The sequence below is a fragment of the Macrobrachium rosenbergii genome, chromosome 5, assembly GCF_040412425.1.
Source record: "Macrobrachium rosenbergii isolate ZJJX-2024 chromosome 5, ASM4041242v1, whole genome shotgun sequence".
NCBI classification, from domain to species: domain Eukaryota; kingdom Metazoa; phylum Arthropoda; class Malacostraca; order Decapoda; family Palaemonidae; genus Macrobrachium; species Macrobrachium rosenbergii.
The window spans coordinates 28,625,961-28,640,960 of record NC_089745.1 but is presented as its reverse complement, the minus strand read 5'-3'; the positions used below and the strand labels follow the sequence as shown (position 1 = coordinate 28,640,960).

At 35.3% G+C, this 15,000-nt stretch overlaps 1 protein-coding gene and 1 long non-coding RNA gene across 2 annotated transcripts in view; one reads left to right on the top strand and one right to left on the bottom strand.

The window, feature by feature from the left end:
• The window catches only part of LOC136838632 (uncharacterized), a 242,049-nt gene that overhangs the window by 34,025 nt on the left and 193,024 nt on the right, over nucleotides 1-15,000 (bottom strand). The window lies entirely within an intron of this gene.
• LOC136838631 (uncharacterized) overlaps nucleotides 1-15,000 on the top strand; it is a 259,640-nt gene that overhangs the window by 121,655 nt on the left and 122,985 nt on the right. Inside the window, exon 2 of the mRNA XM_067103920.1 lies at nucleotides 14,134-14,233. The gene's annotated coding sequence lies outside the window, so the exon portion shown is untranslated. The remainder of the gene's footprint in view (nucleotides 1-14,133; nucleotides 14,234-15,000) is intronic.

Sequence of the window (15,000 nt, the reverse complement as noted above, 5' to 3'; positions counted from 1 at the left end):
TAACGACAGTCTCTCTACAATGGCTGTGGCGATAACCTCAAAACTTTTTTGCGACCTTTTCAAACAACATCGGGGTTAAGATCTTGAAGCAATTGAAGTTTTTATGAATGAAATCCAATCCGAAAGACTAAATAAGAATGCACTATGTCTCAGGTTTTTCTATACTACCCTCTATAGAATGCAAAAAAATAAATGAGTTTTCATATAAGAGTTAATACCAGTATATTCTGGATATTCAAGACTACACGTATTCTAACATGAAAACAAATTAGAAATACTCGTTTAAAATTCTCTTACATCAGAGATATGTCCTTAAACTCTTGGGTAGACCACAGAAGTTATAAGTGCTGTTGTATAGAGCATCAATGCGTTTTATATTTATGTACAAGCTTGGAAGGATTGAAAATACTGAAGAAATGACTCCTAGACAGAGAGAGAGAGAGAGAGAGAGAGAGAGAGAGAGAGAGAGAGAGAGAGAGAGAGAGAGGTTTCTTTTTGCCCAAGGCAAGCTTCTCATGACAATCTAACCAAAGGTGAGCTTTGGAACTGGCACCAAGACCAGAGTTTGTGAGAGATTTGAATCTAAATTTTGCGAAGACGAAACCTTATCAGTTGTGAATTAATTATTTTTGGCGGAGGTTTGTGGTCTCAGAAACCTCGTTAAGAATGATATGGCGAAGTGTCACATAAACTGCTTAGGTTAGCAAACTTTCATTGGGTTAGGTAAAAGGTTGGACTCCGGGGTTTCTGGGCAGAGAGAGAGAGAGAGAGAGAGAGAGAGAGAGAGAGAGAGAGAGAGAGAGAGAGAGAGAGAGAGAGAGAGAGTACATGGCTTTCAACCTTTCCTTATGACCAATACGAGATAGAGAGAGAACTTTGCAGTTCCCACTCAAGAGATAGACTATTTCCCATGGAAGGAGACTGATAAATAATATCTGAAATGTTTGCAGCTTTGTTGGGTGGGGATTGCTTTATCAATAACCCTTCCCCTTCTATTATACCCTATGCTAATGCTTACCAATATATAATCTTCTCTATACTGTCAACTATGAACCCACAACCGTCGACTCACCATCATATACATAACATATACATGCACATAACTTTCTACTTAGGTCAACAGAGGCGACACGTTTGAGTGAATGTACTTTGATCGTCCCTTTCTCTCTATGAACATTGACAACACGAGAGAGAGAGAGAGAGAGAGAGAGAGAGAGAGAGAGAGAGAGAGAGAGAGAGAGAGAATCACGCAGTACATAAATTAATACCTTTCTAGAAAAAAGGCACTTTACAATGCGAAAGAAAACTCAGTGAGGGGGTTTCCCATTGAGCCCAATTCCGTGTCACAATATGATGTACAGCAATAAGAGAGATGAAAGGAAATAATGGCATTATGAAGTGATAAAAGAAGATTGCATTCCTGTTTTCGCCGCATGGTAAAGAGAGGGTTTTGTGATTCTCCTTTGTGTGCGTTTCTCTTGTATTAAAGCTCATGGCAAGCAATATTTGCTCTTGCGTGCAGTGATGCACTTCTACGAATGCCTGTGCGTGCGAGCGTAGTGCACATAAACTACAAGGTCAAAATGCTGTAGATGAATATATAGAAATGCATATGCACACAATACATACATATATATATATATATATATATATATATATATATATATATATATATATATATGTGTGTGTATATATATATATATATATATATATATATATATATATATATATACATATATATATATATATATATATATATATATATATATATATATATATATATATATATATATATATATATATATATATATATATATATATATATATATATTATATATATATATATATAAACTACAAGAGTCAAAGGTCAAAATGTTGTAGATGAATATATAGAAATGCATATGCACACAATACATATATAACATATATATATATATATATATATATATATATATATATATATATATATATATATATATATATATACACATACTAGCTGATCAACCCTGGCGCTGCCGGGGAGAACTCTGAATGACAGTACACGTGTAGGGGAGGGAAAAGGAGAGGGAGAAAGGAGAGAGGGGAAATGAAAGGGTGAAGGGGAGAGGAAGGGGAAGGAGGGGGGAGAGGAGGCAGGGAAAGGGGGAGGAGGAGCAGAGGGGAGGGGAGCAGAGGGAGGGAAGGGAACAAGGGAAGAGGGAAGGGGAATCGGAAGGGAATGGGGAGGGGCGGATGAAGGGAAGATAGAGTCGGAGGGGAAGATACGTTCCTCTATCAGAAGTGAATAAACAGCATCTCCACTGAACAAAGACAATAAATAAAAAATATTGTATTTCTACAATTCGCACTAAGCTGTGTCTGCGCGTTTGTATGTGTGTGTGTGTGTGTGTGGGAGGGGAGAAAGTCTGTCTCTCGTGCAACAACAGTGAAGTGAAGTGTTGTTGCCACAAACGCAAACTAAAAAAAATTACGAGATCCTGAAGCCCCATCCAGGCCACAAACAAAAAATAAAACAAATGAGTCCCATCCAGGCCACAAACAAAAAATAATACAAATGACGAGGTCCCGAAGCCCCATCCAGCCACAAACGAAAACTGAAAAAAAAATTACGAGATCCTGAAGCCCCATCCAGGTCACAAACAAAAAATAAATCAAATGAGTCCCATCCAGGCCACACAAAAACATAGTACAAATTACGAGATCTCGAAGCCCCATCCAGGCCGCAAACGAAAACTAAAAAAAATTACGAGATCCTGAAGCCCCATCCAGGCCACAAAAAAAAAAGACGAGATCCTGAAGCCCCATCCAGGCCACAAATAAAAGACGAGACCCTGAAGCCCCATCCAGGCCACAAAAAAAAAAGACGAGATCCTGAAGCCCCATCCAGGCAATAAACAAAAAATATCACTGACGAGATCCTGAAGCCCCATCCAGACAACAAACAAAAAATAATACAAATGACGAGATCCTAAGGCCCCATCCAGACCACAAACAAAAAATAAAACAAATGGCGAGGCAAAATAAGTGTTTTGAAGAAATAAATGTGTTAATAAATAAAGCCTCTTTTATTGTAATTTTATAGGAAATATACCAGAAAACATGCTGTTTTAATGCTCGTTAGTATTTATAAGCGCCCAAAACAAGTTTCTGAGCGTGTATTGGTTCCAGAATGATTTTACTTTTATTGGTGATTCTACATGCGTTTAATTAATTGATTGAATAACTAATAATAATAATAATAATAATAATAATAATAATTCCTGCAACGGCCCTCCAATAAAACTTGTTTAGTCGAGTACGTGATTTATAAAAAAAAAAAATCGTGAAGCAATACCCTCTTTTTCTGCTCATCGAACATCTCACTTGCCTATCTTCACAAAGCAACCAAAAATAAGGAAAATCCCATAGATCAGAGAAAACAAACACGTCGTAATATCTGTATGCTATAATACACAAACGTGCAAACTGTGTCAACCGAGAGAAATATACAAGATGCGTACCACATACTAATATGCAACGCGGGGATATAATCCTGCAAGAGAACACACAAACAAGCATGACTGCTGCAGCAAGCACACACTCGCTCTTCTATGATATATGTATGCCATCTTAAACGAAAGCAATTACTCTGAAGGACCCTCACTAGCATAAATGGCAGTAAGGTTGTCGTTTTGAATGTTAGCGTCCTACGTAACAAGTGCATTATTGCGGGACACAAATGGCAATCTCACTGCATTACTTAGAGGAACGTAGTTTCATTCATTTATTTATGTTTTGCGTTCTTGAAATATAATTTTTTTTCTAATGTTTACTTAATTTGGAGGCTTACAAGTTTTATTCAGATTTTATTCACATTTTTCCGTAATTAAATTATATTTCTTTATATTGCATTCAGTTGCTAGAACTTAACTAAGAGCTTTGATAAAATTTGTGCTTGCTGTGTAAGTCGTGGAGAAGGGGGATGAAATTCGTGAAAAAATTCTTATCAATTTCGTATGAACAAGCATGCAAACATATTTAAAAAAACAAATGAACGTTCGTCAGGATCAGTCTGACAGTGTCTACTGGTATTCATGCGTGTGTGCGAATATATACATACAAAACTGTAGAGAATGCAGTTCAAATGAACTGTATTTTTTCAGTTTTATATCTTCTCAAGCACACGCATGAATACCAGCGGAGATGAACATGTTTAAAAGTATACCTCCTCGTATATTTATGCAAACATACTTTATAACCCGCCCAGAAAACGTTGCGTGAATTTTATGTTTAGTTACATTACCTAAACGCAGGAAGTTTCGTAGTTCAGTCTTCAAAACGGTCGAGACGTTCATACATAACTGTCTGTTCATTTCGTCTCTCCTTCCCCGCATCTGGATTCCACCTTCTTATTTATATCTAAGGGTCTGTGACGATTACGTTCAAGTGGTACGACAGTCATAGCTTAAGACTGACTGAAGCATATGCTGGATATAGGCTGCATATTTGTCATACTTGTTTACCTTCGAATCCCCCATATATATATAGGATATATATATATATATATATATATATATATATATATATATATATATATATATATATATATATATATATATATATATATAAATATATAAAATAAATATAAACTATTCGCCAAAAAATATAAATATAAACTATTCAAAAAAGGTTGTTACATGCATTTTTAGACGAGCAATTTGGAATAGAATGTCTGTTCACAAAATTGGTAGTAGTCTAGTGCTAAGAAAAACTTCCCATGGATAAAGGTAAGTTCCATGAATTAGGAAACAAAATTACACTTCAAAATTCAATACAAAGGACACATTAGTCGCAAACAAAACAATATACACTAAATTTAGCAGGAAAAAGTAACGTTCACTTCCTTTCATATTTCACATCTGAACCTTTTTCTCAGACATATCAGCAAGTCAAAAACTTGTATGAAAATTACAATAACCTTTATTTACATATCTACAGAGTCAGTATCGGGTATGACCTACGCGAGCAGCAATAACGCCCACCAGGCGGCGTGGCATGCTGTCCACCAGCTGTAAGAGGTTCTCAGCAGGTATCCTGTCCCATTCTTCCAAGAGAGCCTGGCCTAATTCTCTAAGGGTGGGTGGCTGGTTGTCCCTTTGTCTAATTGCACGGCCCAATTGATCTCATGAATGTTCTATGGGGTTGAGATCTGGGCTCAGTGCAGGCTGCCTCAGGACGTTCACATCCTGTCCTTCAAGGTAAGTACCAAGCCTGTACCAGAACAGAGTGAATCGCAGATTGGTAGCGATGTGTTACAGAGCCCGTAGATGTGCTGTGAGGCCAAAGCTCGCCCCCAGACATAAAAGAGACCGTCTGGCTTGGGCCCGTCAACACCGGAATCTGACTGTACAACACTGGCACCATGTGGTTTTTGGAAACGAGAGCAAATTTCTGCTGTTTCCGGTAGATGCTACGAGGCGTGCACGTAAACAGGCTGGAGGACGTCTCAGGGACGAGTGTGTACAAGATCGAGTTGCTGGAGGTGGTGGATCTGTCCACGTGTGGGGTGCCATTTGTGCAGATGGCAAGAGTCAGCTCGTCATTCTGGATCGAAACGTGACCGGTGACGTGTACAGACAGTTGCTGGATTGGAACCTTCTTCCATGGGTTCGTGGTTTGTTTGCCAGTAATTTCCGGTACCAAGACGACAGTGCCCCTGCCCATCGAGCACGTGTGGTGACTACTTACCTTGATGGACAGGATGTGGACGTCCTGAGGCAGCCTACACTGAGCCCAGATCTCAACCCCATAGAACATTTATGGGATCAATTGGGCCTTGGAATTAGACAAAGGGACAACCAGCCATCCACCCTACGAGAATTAGGTCAGGCTCTCTTGGAAGAATGGGACAGGAGACCTGATGAGAACCTTGTACAGCTGGTGGACAGCATGCCACGCCGCCTGGTGGGCTTTATTGCTGCTCACGGAGGTCGTACTCGCTGTTGACTCAATAGATATGTAAATAAATAACTAATTTCACTTGCTAATATGTTTAAGAAAAAGATTCAGATGTGAAATATGAAAGGAAGTGAATATTACTTTTTTCCTGCTAATTTTAGTGTATATTGGTTTGTTTGCGACTAATGTGTCCTTTGTACTGAATTTTAAAGAGTAATTTCGTTTCCTAATTCATGAAACTTACATTTATCCATGGGAAGTTTTTCTGTAGCATTAGACTACTACCAATTTTGTGAACAGACCATTCTATTCCAAATTGCTCGTCTGAAAATGCATGTAACAACCTTTTGGCGAATAGTATATATATATATATATATATATATATATATATATATATATATATATATATATATATATATATATATATATATATATATATACACAGAAACTAACAGAATCACACGTCCACCTGAAACATGAAGAGCGCAGTGTAAATAAGAGAAAGCAAATGCGACCGCGCGCACGCGTGCGTGTATATCAACGCGGGACAGGATCGCCCTTTCCAATACCACTTAATCTAAGGAGGCATTGTTGCCTAACAGCTGACAGAGGCCCCAGAGCAAATAATGCATAATACATCCGGCGCTCGTGCCTGAACCACCTCTGATACGAGAACCATTTAGCTCTGACTGATGCTTTCGATAGACTAATGTGATTCGTCCCTTCAGTAAGTTAAACTCAGTACTCGGTATTGTCCGATGGAATGGCATGACGAAGTGAGAGAGAAAGAGAGAAAGAGAGAGTAAGAGAAGGAGAGGGAGAATGTATCCAGTAAACTTTAATAATTGTACTAATTTTTATATCTAAATTAGCGGCTAACTGTAAATAAAAAAATCATGAAAACTAGTTAAAGAACACAGTCATTTACCAAAACCTTTCTCTGTCAGTCCCTCTAGCAAATTCAATTTCCATTATTTTACGCAACTATTGCGCGGGACATGCACGTACACACATATTCCCCGCAGCTTCTAGCAAACTTGTCCAACAGTTCCCTTAAGTTTACTCAGAAGTAACAGAGCAAGGTTGAAGAGCAGTGAGATGTGAATCTTGAGGACGACAGAGATTCTGCCAGCATGCTTAGCATACGAGAGAAACCTTGAGGCACAAGATCCGCTCCCTCGAATTGCTGGTAGCGTAGGGTTGAAACTCCGGTGCCCGCTGAGGAGTATTGTTTCACAACATCCCTTCATGTGGGTGGTGCTTGCGAGTATGCGCTGAGTCAGCCTGTAAGTTGCGTGCGACAGAATCAGGTTATTGGCTTGGTTGACTGAGAGGATGAAAAATCAAATATGTTATTTCCATTATCCGGAGAGCTTCTGCTGTAAATATCAAAATGTATCTTATATGTCCGGTTTCTTGGGCTGCTTCTTAATATGGCAGAAAATGAACACATCAGTTCAGTGCGAAACTATTTACTATTAGGTTTTAGAATTTAACCATATCTCTTTCAAAGGATGGGCTATGCTCTTCGCCGAAACTATTTTAGATTGTTCTTTAACTGGGAACAAAAATTGCAATTGTAACAATTGTAATATTAATAATGGACTGCGATTATGACGTCAAGAATGTTCGGATTTCATTCAATTACATCCAGTTTATTTGAATGCCAAGGACGCATACATGATGCTTCTTAAATAAATAAAACTACTCAGGCAAGATAAATTGCTTAGAAAGGCCATTTCCAAAATGAGTATTGAATGTCCTCATTCAGAGGAAATTCTTTGTCATAAAGCTAACTAACCAAACACAAAACACTCTTGGATTATTGACCATTATGCAGGAAAGAGTGGCAGGAGGAGGAGGAGGAGGAGGAGGAGGAGGAGGAGGAGGAGGAGGAGGAGGACGACGACGACGACGACGACGACGACGACGACGACGAGAGAGAGAGAGAGAGAGAGAGAGAGAGAGAGAGAGAGAGAGAGAGAGGGAAAATTCCACTAGTCATCTCGATTTTAGCTTATTCATCCTATTCCTAACGTCGTGAATATAACACGCTCTCATTCTGTAAAAAGGGTAATTATCACTGCGTTCACAGATGCGCATTCCTCTTTGAAAAAGATCGCGAAATCACGAATAAACTCTTGTTAAATCGTTACTGCAATAAGGAACGCAATGAAAGGAAAACATAAATTGCCAACGTTATGCTCCGCTAATTAGCAATGGCTTTTGTTCTTTTCAAAGCAGTTTAATGTGCATAAAACGGGGAGAGAGAGAGAGAGAGAGAGAGAGAGAGAGAGAGAGAGAGAGAGAGAGAGAGAGAGACTTAGCTGGGAGTGGAGGTTCTGCTTGCAAGATATATTTGAAAATTGCCAGCTTTCTAATATTAATATTTTTATTTGCAATTAAACAAGTGGTTTCTGGAGTTGTTCAACAATAAAAGATGATAATAACAAGTAACTAATATGAAAGTGGATTCAGTCAGACCTCATGAACGCATATTACAAAAGACCCAAAACAAGAGACAAAAATCTAAACTGCCATGATTAATATTATCACCATCATCTCACACACACACACACACACACACACACAAAGAAACGAAATGCGAGGCCACTGTTTTCGACAGTAAGCTATCACCACTTAAAGGAGGGTAGCTTTATAAAAGCGCGAAAAAACTGTCACTCTCAAACTCATTACTTAGCTGCGGTATCGAGGATGAATCCTGTGCCGACATCTTCCACACTGTTAGCCCATCACCATTATACATACATACATACATACATACTGTACATACATACATACATAATATATATATAATATATATATATATATATATATATATATATAATATATATATATATATATAATATATATATATATATATATATATATATATATATATATATATATATATATACTGTATATATATACAGTATATATCACATCACCATAGGTAAAAAATAAGAGACTAGGTATAGATCCTGACCGGTTTCGACGAAGGACTGATACATAGTGGTAGCAATCACGATATACATGTCATGGGGACAGTACGTACAAACGCACAAACCGTTGGAAACTAAAAGTCCACATCTGACAAGTGACAAAGGGAGGGGTAACTAAACTGAATAGTGCTAGGGGCCAAGTATTGTGTTTACAAATACGATAATCCCTTTTTCCATGCATATGAACTACCTTCCTTAAAATCTGAACATTTTATGAATTCCCTTTGAAATTATAGGATCAAGTTTATACAGGCTTTGGCTGATATTCATGTTATGGCAATAACTTTATTTTATAAAACTAGACTCAATGATATTTCCTTCTAGCGCATTATTAGAATAAGCTGTGGTTTTTGCCCCTTCCAAGTTGATTACATGATTGTTCTCACTAACGTGTACAAAAATTACACTATCTTACACATATTCTTATGTTGTTCTGTTCTGTTTCCGAAATTTTTTCCAGTTTGACTTACATGGAATTTAGTATTGTCGGAAGGGTTATTTATAAATACATGTTTCGTTGTTTTCTTGTACCTAAATATCATATTAACGCCAAAATTTTTAAGAAGATGGGAGATAACTTTCATATCATTATATGGCAGAATATGCAGATCTTTTGTGTTGTAATTTTCTATTTTGTTTTGACACAGAATATTTTTCGCCGTTTCTAATGCACTGTCTAACAAATAGTCAGGATATTTCAATTTATTGCCTGAATTCCTGAAGTTATTTATTTCATCACCAATGAATTCGGGGCTACATATACGTAATTCTCTTAAAAACACAGATGTGAACACTGATATCTTTACTTTGTTGCTCTGACCAGAATAGAAATGCAGACATATTAGTATGTTTTCTTTAAATAATGAATTTAAACCCATTATTATTTCTATGTATTTGACAATCCTAAAAGGGCAGACACCCAGCCTTTTCCACTTCTCTAGTGAATTTCATTGACAATACTAAATCATCTAACTTGTCAAAAAATTAATTTACAGTTTCGTTCCTTGACCATATACAAATTATATCGTCAACATGCCATTGCATTAGTAAAAGAAATCCATATACAAATTACATAGCACTGGAGATAGAGGGTTATACCCATTGCCATGCCAAAATTTTGTGACGAAAAATTCCAACTGAATTCAAATTTACGTTCTTTTACACATAATTTAATTAGTTCAGTTAGTGTTCTTGGAAAATAATATATCCAGCTGTCAGCTTTCTAAAAAAAAATCCGATAAAAACTTTTCAGTTCATTCACATAAACTGAGCGATGCATCAGATGAAGAAAATGAGGAGAATTGGGGTGAAAAGGGGAAATGGGGACATTATGATAGCTGGGGTATGAGGCCTAGTTAATACATGTTTAATTGGATTGGTCTTGAAAGGGAAATGATAATAACTAATTATATATATATATATATATATATATATATATATATATATATATATATATATATATATATATATATATATATATATATATATATATATATATATATATATATACATACTATATATACATATATATATATACAATTTATATACATATATCAATACATATGTATATATATATATATATATATATATATATATATATATATATATATATATATATATATATATATAATATAAATACAGTATGTATATATTTTACTTAACGTATATTTATGTACTTCGACGTAGGTAAAATTGGCCGGTTATGTATATATGCATATCAAACGGTTAAAGGGCTAGTATTAACCTAACTCTATCAGTTCTGGCTATGTGTATTACTTCCTCAGTCAACATAGTCCCATACATTTCTAGCTATAATAAGAAGTGTTATGCTTCTGTAATTATAATTAATTCTTCAAATTTTCTTCATATCCAGTTGATCAATTATTCTTGTCACCTACACCTCTGAAGTTTTTTTTCAAGTATAATTACATAGTACATATCACTGAGTAAACTATTTACACTGCCACTACCATTTTCTAGATTTCTTTATATTCTCCACATTTAACAACTTCCCAAAATACTCACTCCATCAACAGAGACTGCATTATTTTATAGGAACTACATTTCACAGACACATTTTCTTCGGAGTTTCATTAGCTCATTATCCTTTCTCTCTGTAAGTACCTACCCTTATTTAATTTATAATATTCCAGCTCCCTTAATCTTTAAGTAGAACAGTCATGATCTTCTCTATCGCCTAATGATCGCCTTTCCTGGAACTACATTTCTAAATCATCCTTTTTGCCTTTATTACTTTGGTATTTCACTATCTCACTTTTACTCCTTATTCCACCGTGCCTATAATCATATACACTCGCGACTGATCCACTAATCACATCCTTATGAGGTGCTTTCATCTTATCCTCATAAGAAGTTTAACCTCTTTATCATTATGAATTTATCTGTTTCTGCTTCATTTACAGCCATGTCCAGCACTTTTTCTCCCAGGAAAAACAGATGGTGCTTATATATATATATATATATATATATATATATATATATATATATATATATATATATATATATATATATATATATAATATATATATATATATATATATATATATATATATATATATATATATACATACACATATTTTTGTGTCCATATGTATGCACGTGTGTTTGTACACACACACACACACACACATATATATATATATATATATATATATATATATATATATATATATATATATATATATATATATATATATATATATATCAGTACTTTAGAACATCCAGGACCCCTTGGATGGCTGGTTCGTTGTAATAAGAAAAAGGAGGGCGAAGCGAACGGGGACCAGCTGTCTTCTGGCAATTATCTCGAGAGATATAATCTCTGGTAACGTCTTCATGAAAATGAATTGCGACCATTACGTCGCAGACCGACGACCGACTATATGAAACAGGACATTTCTCTTCCTCCTTTTTACCCTGCGTTTTTCTCTTAATTTTCATTTTTATTTGCCATCGGGATAGTAATTTTTTAGAGTTAGGACGGCGACACATTATGTCCGATGGAGACGGGGGTATTCGGATGAGAAGAAAATGAAGACATGAGAAAATAAAGAAAAATATGAGTCAAATAAGTTTTTATATTGCATCTCTGCAACATATGTACGAATACGCTAGACATTTAGGACACAAAAATATATACACCGATAAACAAACTCAAAATTATTAGAAATAAACATTTAAATAACGTTTCACTTTATACAACGTTATTTATCTTGAGCACATTTTTTGTCATATGTAACTTAATTGAAATTTATAATCACTGACGTTTGAGTTTATAAAAGATTCGATGTTTTTGCTTATTTCACCTTTTGAAAAACCTATCGGCTTTGAAACGTGAAAGAAAGGAAGCTAATAAAGATAAATTATTAACCACAAATTAGTGCTAACGAATATTAAAAATTTTAATGATAAATGTCCTCGTAAAACATTACGCCCCCATTGTGCGCGCACACACACACATTATATATATATATATATATATATATATATATATATATATATATATATATATATATATATATATATATATATATATATATATCCGACTTCAACAAGAAATAGTCTCCCTTCATTTCAGTGTTCATTCCCATGTACAATATGATCGATTGAGAGAGAGAGAGAGAGAGAGAGAGAGAGAGAGAGAGAGAGAGAGAGAGAGAGATCTGTTACTGCACTTAGGAAAATATCGTATAATCCTAAATTTTTAATGACAGACAATAGCCTTCTAATAACCGCTGACAAAAAGAAAATAATTCACAAATGAGTCTTGTTTATGAAGTCAGGGAGATAGTAAGTTATCATAAATACTGCAGCTATTAAATGAAAATAGAAACATGAACACAATTCATGGAATAACTATTTGAAAAAATAACAAAAGGCAGTATTTGAGTATGAATTAAAGGGTATTCGGTTAGGTCCCGTCAGCCTTTATCCTGGAGACTTACCGTATTTTGTGCCATAAACGTTTATTGCTGCACTTACAAAATCACGTCACTAGAGAAGGCTGCGTCACAAAAGCGAAATGGAAAACTGGACACGGAGGAACATACGAGTCCAATAAAACCTTAAAGGCCGAAATGACTAATGGGTCATTTTTGATTATGAAATCCCCAGTTCATTCTCATTACAGGTTATTTGTGAAACATAATGAAGAAATGAGATGGGGGTTAATGTGTAATTACATCGTTGGAAATGCAGACCAAAATTAGTTCTGAAATGAATGCAATATTGATTATATGAACCTGAGTCGTACCGGAGCTGGCTTCCGGACTTACGTCTGTCTGTCTGTCTGTTGGTTACTCAGTTTCGAATAGCGTTTCCTGTAAAACAGGTCTTCAGTAGCCTAATATATATATATATATATATATATATATATATATATATATATATATATATGTATATGTATATATATATCAATTTGTTCTTTAACACAAACATATAATACATTATATATAGTTTATATGTATATATAATACATATATATATATATATATATATATATATATATATATATATATATATATATATATATATGTGTGTGTGTGTGTGTGTGTGTGTGTATGTGTGTGTGTGTGCTTCCAATTTTCTTTTCCGTAATTTTCATGTCAAAGCTTATACCTGCGCTACTTGATTTGTCGAACTAAATATATAAGGGCAATGGTTCCCTTGTTAAACTTTGTTTCAACATTTGTGTGGAATGTCGTGAATGCTCATGGCGATCCTATGCTCTTGATTATTTAATATGACTTGGGATTCTACTTGTGGCCTTTGCATACACAATATATTCGGGTCTTGTTTGAGTATTTTCATTTTCATGACACTTTCTATACAATGAATTAAGCTTCTTTGAGTGGAACAGAATAGATGCAGTTTCATGGTAAAGTAATCAAATGATAACTAATTTTAATGTACTGGATTTAAAAGTGAAAAATGAAGTGCAGATAAAAAGAAAAAAAGTCTTGGGAGCCCTTTTCTATGTCCTTGTCCACTATACATACATGTATACACAAACATTCATACATACATACACACACACACAAATATATATATATATATATATATATATATATATATATATATATATATATATATATATATATATATATGTATATATATATTATAAAAATACGTTATATACCAATAACCACTGATTGTATTATTTCCTTAATTACAGGTTATTGATGAAGACAGTGATGCCGCCTTGAGGCAACAGTATGATGACCACATCAAGATCCCGCTCTATGTGCTGATTGTCTTTTTGATCGGCTCTGCAGGTATGTAGCTACTCTCTAATGCTTACACTCACATACATACATATATACACATAGAAACACTCACACACATATATATACATATAAATATATATATGTATGTATATATGTGTGTGTTACAGAGAGAGTATTCATAAAAATTATTCATCATAGAGATGCATGAACTAGTGGATATGAGTCACAGAAAGAGAGGAAGTGGGTAGTGTAGATCAAGCGCTAAATACAAAACAAAAGTTTAACGACTTTCGAAATGGTTTTAGGTGCCGGATGGTAACAAGCGAACGTCATTATTTTAGAGCATAAGGGAAAGGTGATAAAGTTGATTAGGGTACCAAAACAACTTGCCAATCGCTGTTAGGATTCGCTGGAGAGTGAATAGAAAATGGAGAATAAAAAATGGTGAACAGAACAGTGAACAGTGAAGCAGGTGAGAGGGGGCGAACAGAGGACATAGCCGACACACCTCGAACCATGTCTTCACGGTTGGTACCGGGAACAAACACTATAAAAGGGAGAAAGAAGGAGTCAGAAGAGTAACAATCAGAGTAAGAACAGTCAGAGCAGAAGGTGAACATGGAGTGTGAAGTGTTGCCCATGACACGGTAGCTGAACTCGAGTCCAGCCAACATCCCTAAGAAGCAGCAAATAACCCCATGTGGAACATTTATTCTTAAAAGCCCTATGTTGTTTTTTACGCCAAGAACCCAAGGATATTGATCTTAAGTGGAGCAACTTGTTCCTGAACGATAGAAGCCAAACGCCTACCCGGT